Source organism: Nannospalax galili, unplaced genomic scaffold (assembly GCF_000622305.1).
Source record: "Nannospalax galili isolate Female #2095 unplaced genomic scaffold, S.galili_v1.0 scaffold1242, whole genome shotgun sequence".
Taxonomy (NCBI): domain Eukaryota; kingdom Metazoa; phylum Chordata; class Mammalia; order Rodentia; family Spalacidae; genus Nannospalax; species Nannospalax galili.
Window position 1 is genome coordinate 57,434 of NW_008347218.1, and position 9,332 is coordinate 66,765.

Consider the following 9,332-nt stretch of genomic DNA (forward strand, 5'->3'; position numbering starts at 1 on the left):
AGGTACTTTGTGGGGTGCTTTATTTACATATGGAAGTGGGCTCCTGCCAGGCTGCCAGACTGCCTGAGAATCACACAGGAAAACCTGGCATTTCCAGAGCCAGAGGCCATGTTTCTGTGACAGCTACTTCAAAAGACGAGTCAGGAAGATGCCAGGAAAGCACCCTGTTGACAAAAGGAGTCTCTGCATTTGAAGCCGAGCCCATGGGCTATCCGGTCATGAAGAGACTGCTACTTTACACAACACGGGTCCCCAACAATATCTGGTTTGATGTGGAATACTCTAAGACCAGTGGAGTGTTTGGCATGCAGTAGTTGTATAATAAGTATCTGTGAAATCAGTTGATCTCACATGGAAGTGTAGAAGCATTTGCAATGTGACCCAGTTAGAAATATTTAGTATGTTTTGTTTAGTGATTAATTATACTGACAGTTGCTTTCCTTACAGCTATTTTTGCCTATATTTTATAACAATTAAGTTGTAAAAAATAATTTAGTTGAAAAACATTCCACAAAATAACACATGATGGAAAACAAGCTAAATGTGTCAAACTTAGTGTTTAAAAAAAAAAAAGGAAATCTGGATGAAAAAAATAAGGATGTAGTACTGGGAGAGAATAGCCAGGAGTTGAAGGCCTTTTCAGAGCTAAGTGGAATTTGCTTTGTTGGTAATATTTAATCCATACAATAATTATTTGAGGTTATTATGTCTGTAAAAGAAGGCATGAAATTAAGAATCAGGTTAGAGAAAAGTAACCTAAGTTGAATCTTTGATATGTTACATGACCTACAAATAAGAGGCAAATGAAATAAATAAAAATTCTCCCTAGAAAGTCTTCAAGGTAAACCAGTACTGTACCACAAGTGATCCTTTTACTGATGTTGACTTCTGGGTAAGCTTTTGAGTTATTTATCTCACTGATTTCTTTCACTGTGTCTTCTGCCTTGAATATAGGGTTCAATATCCCCCTTTCCTCGCCCCCCCCAACGTATATATACTTACTTCCACCATGGTAAGTTCCATTCCCTCCCTCTCTGTTTTTGTTCCATTCCCCTTGCAGGTAATTGAGTGTATGTGTGTATTGCCTGCATGTAGGTCAGTGCACCTGTGTCATTCAATGCCTGAGGTGGTCAGAAGAGGCTGTCGGATCCCCTGGGACTGGAGTTACAGACAGTTGTTAGCTGCCATCTGGGTGCTGGGATTCGAACCCGGGTCTTGTGCAAGAATACCAGTGCTCTTAACCGCTGAGCCATCTCTCCAGCCCCAAAAACTTGCTTCTCTTGTCCTAATTTCTGAGTTAGCTGAAGGTTTGTGAACCTAGTAAAGCATCTTGATCTTCCTTCCGAGAGCTGTCAGCAATGCAAGTTCAGAAGTAGTGACTAGCTTAGTGCAGAATATCCCTGTAGATCACACAGGGAAATGTAAAGCTCTTAACAGTGGCAGTGTTTGAATGTCACCTACAGCACTATGCAGAAATAAAAACTGATCTTTCAACTTCCACCAGGTCCAGTATCTGTTGGGTCTTGTAAACTTAATCTCAGGTCTGTTATTAAAAAGAGGTTTGTAGGTGTAGCTTGTAGGCAGGGTGCTTATCTAGCAACCACAAGTCCGGGTTCATCCCCAGCACAAAACACAGCAAACTGCGGGAACCAGAAAGCCCAGGAAAGTCCCGGTGCTCTCTGGGACTTCCGTTAGGACGGTGAGATCCGTGCGTGACTGGACCTGAAACACCTGCGAAAACGCTCGCACTGGTGACAGCAGCGACCCGAACCCAGAAATCTTGGACAGGCGGGTCTCCAGGGCAAGGATGCCGCCACCTGTCGTGTGACGGAGGGGGGCGGCCCAGCCAGGCCGTGGGGCTCTGGGGCGTCTGCTGCTCTTCCCGGCTTGTTTACTGCTCAGGTTTGCTCTGCAGGTGGATTTAGATCTGCTGCTCCCCACGCAGGGTGAGACGTAAAGACACTCAGGACGCTTCATTTCTGCATGAAATGCCCTACATTATTGTGTATGGGTCTTAATTTTTATCAAAGTCTACCAACTACTATAAAAAATGACAAAGAATATATATATATTGGTCTTTTTGAGACAGGGTCTCCCTGTAGCCCCAGCTGGCCTGGAACTATGTAGACCAGTCTGGCCTTGAACTCACAGAGATCGGCCTGCCTCTGCCTCCGGAGTGCTGGGAAAGGCCAGCACCACCACGCCCCGGCAAGAATCGTTTTAATAAATAAAATGAGACAGGTTTTCCCTTAACGTCTGCTCTTTTCTGCCCTCCGCAGGTAGAAGGAAAGAATAGGAGAGAGAACCTATAAAACACCACGGGTTGCTAGTTAAGAGAAACAGGAACTGGTGATGTTTGAGAAGCTGAACAGTAGAATGTAGTCATGGGAAGGGGTTCCCGATTTATTAACAGCCCCCTCACTGTGGAAATGCTTCTGGGAACAATACACCCCGTTTTTCAGTAGATCTCCCTGTCTCCTGCCCTTACACAGATAAACACCAAAGTCTTCACTTCTCCCGGGTCAGGGTTTGGATCTCTATTGCAAGTCCGTTTCAGATGTTTGATATTGGGTTCTGGACACGGAATACAGATCAACGCTGTGACGAAAAGGTGCAGGTATTAAGCACTTGTGTGTGCTATGTGGACGAATGTCACAAATAGTGGATCCTCTGTAATGCAGCAGCCAGACATAATGTGAGATTTTTCTTTTTCTTTTTTCTGAAACTGTAGGGGTAGCTGCAAGATAACCAGCCATCAGGTGGCTTCGGGTTGCGAACAAAGGACCACTGGTTCTGCATGGCTTATTTTCTCCAGGCACCTACTTTGTGTGGACGTGGACGGCAATACCATCAGTGACATCATCTTCAAAAATAGACCTGAATATACCAACCTGTGGTGCCACCTGAGCCCAAACCAACGACCTGGGCAATGCAGTCAGAGTAACTATTATTCTGCGTCCAAACCCTCCAAGCCTGACAAAAAATAAATGCTAATCCTAAGCACGTTGGAGGCATAGATTTCATGGGAAAGAAAATGACGCCGTTTGCCTTTGTTTACATTTCATTATGCGGTAAAGAAAGCGAGTCACAGAATTTAATATCATTGTGCACATCAGAATACGTTGTAGGTTCGGATTAGTGAAACCTAAGCTTATAACTAAGTTACATAACTTGCTAATATTACACTCTGGGACAAAACTCTTCTTATCCAAGACATTTTCTAGAGAATTGATCTCCAAACCAGTGTTCACATTATCAGCATTTTTCTGCAACTGTGGACCGAATCAGAATGATTTGCAGAGTTCCTGATAGAAGAGGCAGCACTGCTTTACTGATCCGGCAAAAAATTCTTTGAAAAATTTATAGCTTTTAGTTCCATCTCCGCCTGCTTTGAGACTTAGTTGATTTTGTTCTATTTACCTTCATAATGCAAATAATACGGACTGAAATCCAGCTCACTTAAAAATTTTCAACATCTGGAAGCTTCAGCTTTCTAAGGTGAAAAGTGCTTGTTCGAAAGCGTTACAGGCGGCAGCAGAGCCGAGGATGGTGTGCACACGTGCGATCCTTCGGAGGCGGCAGAGGATCAGGAGTTCCAGGTCACCCTAGCTACGCAGTCGGACCACAGCTTCAGATATATGAAACTTGATAAAGTAAAGGGTATCCAGGAAGGAATGCAGGAAGACCTTGCTCTCTAAATACCCTCGACACCTGTTGGTTGACTCTGCCCAGGAGCTTCCCTGGGTGCAAACCACATTCTGGACTCCCAGGTGCCAGGCCCAGGGCTAGGGTGAGGAGGCAAGGACTGGGGAGGGAGTCTCACCACGTGCGGGGCCGTGACAAGCTCGTAGCGATTGCCCCCCCGGGGGCGGGGCCTGCCGGTGAGTGTTCCCTGGGGACCGACCTCTGTTTCACCCGCCGTCTGGGGCTGGTGCTGGGCGGCCGGCTCTCCTGCCTGCTCTTCCTGCGTGCCCAGTCGCCTCTTCCATGGGCTGCTAATTGGGAAATAATTGGTAAACTGAAATATTGCGGCGACCTCGCCTCTCTCCTTTTCCCAAATTCTCTTTGTTCCCTACTTTTCTTAGGGCCTTTTGTGGAGGTTTTGAGATTTATTTATATCCGAAGAATCCCTTATTCGGGTTGTTGCCTTCTGGCTCTGTCAATTCCAAACTCTCAATCATTTTAGTCTTTCCATTCTGTATCTTTTCGTGTATTTCACACCACATTTCCTGATGACAAATCACTTATTTCATTGCACCCTTCCAAACTATCACTTTGTGTTTATAAACTTTAAAAGCTATTTTCAAAGGCTTTTCCTTCCTCCCACACATTAAAGAGCTGGCAATCATTAGATGGTGAGAATGTATAAATTCCTTTTTCTCACACATCCTTATCTCTGTTCTGTCATCAAAGTTACTTTTTAGAAATGGCATTCTGTTTGAAAGTTACTTTGCTGCTTCTTCCTTTCATTCATTTAGAACTTTGCTGAGAATTGAACATTCCTGAGAATCATCTGTACTTTCCAGTGCATTTCTACTGTTTTATACCAAAGAAGCTAGAGGGGAAATTATTTTGACTTCAAGAGACGGATTTTTAGGTCACAAGATGTATTGTTGAAATAAAAATAAAACATTGAGATGGTAATGCTGAGTGGGAAGTGCGGGATTATTTCTGGGAATATTAGGTACTTGTGACATCACAAGTGCCAACTCTTACTATGTGGGAGGTTTGGGCTCATGCTCAAAATGCTATTGGTAGAGAAGCCTATGGTAGTGGTCCAGGTAGCTGTGACTCCACTTGCCAGCCCCTCATCAGAAGTGTAGACATACTTGCCTGCTGTTCCAGTAGCACAATTACCGTTTAAAAAAGGACCCCTGTGGCCCAGTGTGTGGCCCTCACCTTTAATATCAGCACTCAGGAGGCAGAAGCAGGTAGGTCTCTGTGAGATGGAGGCCACCCATCTCATTTGGTCTACACAGCCCATCTGGTAGATCACCCATCTGGTCTACACAGCAACTTCTAGGCCAGCTGGGGGTATAGGGAGACCCTGTCTCAAAAAAAAAAAAAAAAACCACAAAAACCAAAAATAGATAAAAATGTCTCCTGGGCTAGAGGGATGGCTCAGCAGTTGAGAGCTCATACTGCTCTTGGGGAGGATCTGTTTGGTTCTCGACGCCCACGTAGGAGGCTCACAACCTCCTGTAACGCAGCCTCATCCAATGCCCTCTTCTGGCCCCCATGAGCACTTGCACTCATGTGCCCACACCCACGCAGAGACACACATATGCACATAATTAAAGATAAAATCTTTAAAAACCCTCATTTTCGGGGATGGAGAGATGGTTCAGCAGTTAAGAACACTGGTTGTTCTTGCAGAAGATCGAGGTGCGCTTACCTACATGCAGGCAATACACACATACACATAAAATTAAAAAAAAAAAAACCCAGGGGGAAAAAAAAACCCTCATTTTCCAGGTTAATTCAAGTATAGGTACAGAGGTATATTTAGAAAAGCAATTAGGTAGCACAGAGCCTGGAAGATACAGGTGAATGTAAGCTGAGTCCGTGTCATGAACAAAGCCTGCAAAGTGCTTTAGAAGTTAAGATGTGAAATGAACTGTACTTCTACCTTTAATTTTAGTTTTGTACATCATTTGATAAACACCTATGTAGTACTTACCATGAACCCAGCACTGTTTGAAGCACTCTGCAGTTATTGACTTGTTGATCATTGGGATCGCTCCTGAGTCAGGCTCCTGGAGTCAAGGAGGTTAACATACAGAATCATAAGTTGAATGCTTGAGTGCGGGAGTTAAAGGTGTGCGCAACACCTGGCTATCATTCTTTCTTTTTAAAATGTATGTACTGTATTCATTATAATAACAGACTAGGTTATATATCACTCAGCAAAGAAAAAAACCTTTTAATTTCATGTGTTGCCTAACAATATTATTACTTGGGATGGTGGGGCTAGAGAAATGGCTCGGTAGTTAAGAGCATTTGCTGCTCTTGTAGGGGTCCTGGGCTTGGTTCCCAGCACCCACTGGCAGCTAACAACCATCCATAACTTCAGTTCCAGGGGCTCCGACACCCTCTTCTGGCCTCTGTGGGCACTGCACGCACATGGTGCACCTTCATACATGCAGGCAATGTACTCATACACGTAAACTAAAATAGATGAATTTTTTTTTCTTTTTTTATTGAGTTTTTTGTGTATCTCATACAGCTCAAACAATCTTAATCATCTTTATACCCCCATACCCACTGGCATCCTCCCATATCCCCCACCCCCACTGGAGCCCATACACTCGGTCATCCCTGTTAAAGCCTGTTGGGTTGTCAGTGTCCCCAGCCATTTCCCAGGACAAGTCCATCCACCAAGTCTAGTCAGCCTCTCTAGAGTCCCTTATTTTAGGAAGATAAAATATTTTTTAAAAAGAAAGAACCAAGCCATTAAGTAAAAAAAGCTTATGTTCCTCCTAAGAGCCATTTTAACAATCAACCTTTATATGTAGAACTTATCATAAATGTAATTTTCAAGGCCTAATTTGTTTGTTTAAGGCGTTAACAGTAATAAAAAATAATTGGAGTTTCCTTGAGTTTATCAAAAAAAGTATCAGATTCCTATTTTTACTATAAGTAAATGAATTAGGGGGAAATAATAATGTTTTCAAAAGACATCGGTCACACTGTTACTTATTCAACAGTCCTATCTGGTTTAGTGTGATTTGTTTGAATAAATTTGCAAACTAAGTATTTCTAAGTCTGCCCTCCTTGAGTAGAAATAAATGAAGATGGAACTTGTGATCTTCACTGCTCTTGACCATATTACAGGTTTGGGGGTTGTTTGTTGGTTTGAGATAGGGTCTCACTATGTAGCCCCAGATCAGCTGGAGCTCACTATATAGACCAGGCTGGTATCAAGCTCAGAGATCTACCTGCCTCTGCCTCCGGAGTATGTAACCTTAAGTTTTGAAAGACACGTGGTGATGAAACTTGAAGATTTTCTTTGCCTGTATCTGTTTAGTAATCAGAAGCTATTATCTCATTTCTCTTGCTTTGATTTTAACCTGTTTGTAAACTTCATGGTGACGTTTCACTCATTGAGCTCCGTGTCTCTGCAGAGACTTTGTCCTAATCTGAGTTTACTGTGCTGATTTCTCATAGGTTCAGAGAGGACTGTTGATCTGTGTTTCTTCAAGGGAGCTGATAACTTCTTCGCAAAATGGATGTGCGCTTGATGTCTATTTTCTTACAGTGGACAGAGGTATGAGAATGTCATCACAGCTCATTGTTTTGTTCAGTGGATGTAAACTGGTAACAATGATGAGAATGGGACCATCGATGGACAAACAGACAAGAAGGGCAAAAAAGCACATTTGTTTTGTTTTGTTTGAGGGGCTGGGGGTTGTTGACTCTGCTTTCGACATGTTAAGCAAGTGAGCTATACCCTCAGTTGTTTTAGTGTTTTGTTTTGTTTGTGGTGCTAGGGATTGAACCAGGGCCAAGCACATGTTAGGCAAGTGCTCTACCACTGAACTGTGCCCTGAGCCCTTAAAGAAAAATTTTCATCCAAACCCCGCCCCTCCAAAAAAATTTAATTTAAAAAATGCCATAGTGAGTTCTTTGTAAGCTAATAAAAAATTAAACCTTTTTTTATATTGAAATAGAATCTGGCCACATTGCCCAGCTGGCCTTCAACTCATTCTCTTCCCAAGAAGGTCCTGACCTTGCAATGTTCCTGCTTCAGTCTCCAAAGCAGCTAGAATTATAGGCCCAGCTCAAGAAGCATGATCATAAATTGGCCTATATAAATGTTCCATTCCCTCACTCTGTCCAGTGTTATTGTCTGTAGCTATTTGCCTGTTGTAAAATTTAAAGTTAGGGGCTAGAGAGATGACTCAGCAGTTAAGTGCACTGACTGATGTTGCAGAGGACCCAGATTTAGTTCCTAGCACCCACCCACATGCTGGCTAACAGCTGTCCATAACTCCAGTTCCAGGGGATCAGACACTGTCTTCTGACCTCCACAGGCATTGCACACTCATGGTGCACTTATGTACATGCAGGCAAAACACACGTACACATAAAATAAAAATAATTTTTAAAAAAACTTTAAAGACTGCAGATATGGTGAAATTTTTAAAAAAGTAACTTCAAATGGTTTACAGACTGATTGAGAAGGGTAGACATGATACACACATAGACAGATGTACAGAGTTCGGCCATGGATACAGAAATTTGTCGGAAGTAGGATGGCCAAATAGGGAAAACAAGCTGCCTTTCTTTCTCACCCAACCACCCCCGCCTTTCTGTAGTGTATATTCATTGCACAAAGTGGTGGGTTTCCTACAAGTATAATGTGATGAGGCCATAGTCTCCTCCCATAGCTTTGACTCTTCCTCCCAGCCTCCTACTGGTCCCTTCCCTCTTTCCATCAGATAAGATCTCACAGGGGCAGTAGTCAGTGCATGACAATATATGTAAAACTTGTGGGTCCAATCAAATCTGGACAGTTCCTGCTGACATTATTGATATGGGAGAATTTTCGTGAGTCATTTATACAGGCTTTTTGTAGGAAATATGTGCAAGAAATATAATTCTGGCTCTTGAACCAAACTTAGTCTCATCACAGTCATAGCTCCTCTAAGGACATCGAGAAAGAATAAATGTTCAGGCATCTCAGAATAATTTACTCACCTGCAGCTTTTAGAATCCTGTACAGTTTGCAGCTCCACTTATTCTTATGATAATTTCATAGGTTCCCTATGGGAAATCAAATCACATGCTATCACAAGGCAGTATTTGGTGCTAACAACTATGCCCAGAAAACCAAACTCTGAAATAACGAAAGTGTCCCTAAGGTTGGGGGCAGTTGATAGGTTCCTCATTAGTGAAAGACAGCACCCATTAGTTAGACTGACGAGAAATATAAGCTGGGCACAGTAGCAGGTGTCTAGAGTTCCAGCTACTTGGGAGGCTGAGACAGGAGTCTTCCTTGATCCTAGAATTGTAGTCCAACCTGGTCAACAGAGAGAGCCCTGTCACAAAAGAAGAAAGGAAGTAGGCAAGTGGATAGCTAAAGCTTGCAGAAGTTGATCAGGACAAGATGCAAAGAATGAAAATAAAACTCAGTGGACAGATGGCCCCTTAGAACACCTTCACCAAAAGGTCAAGCTAACAGAGGAAATTTTACATAGATACATCAAGCTTGCTTGACAACTTTGTCAAAGCATGAAAACTACCAAAGTAGGGACATGGTAGGTGCAGGTAGAAAGTTTGTAACTGTAGTAGGTTGAAATCTGAGTCTAGAAGATAATAAGGAGCCTTTG

The 9,332-nt window shown here is 42.9% G+C and overlaps 1 long non-coding RNA gene across 1 annotated transcript in view; it reads right to left on the bottom strand.

Moving 5' to 3' along the window:
* The window catches only part of LOC115072145, a 12,953-nt gene extending 4,186 nt beyond the window's left edge, over positions 1 to 8,767 (bottom strand). The window contains exons 1-2 of the long non-coding RNA XR_003851213.1: positions 8,701 to 8,767; positions 5,681 to 5,756 (exon numbers count right to left, since the gene is read on the bottom strand). This is a non-coding gene — a long non-coding RNA (uncharacterized LOC115072145). The remainder of the gene's footprint in view (positions 1 to 5,680; positions 5,757 to 8,700) is intronic.
* Positions 8,768 to 9,332: the final 565 nt, after the last annotated feature.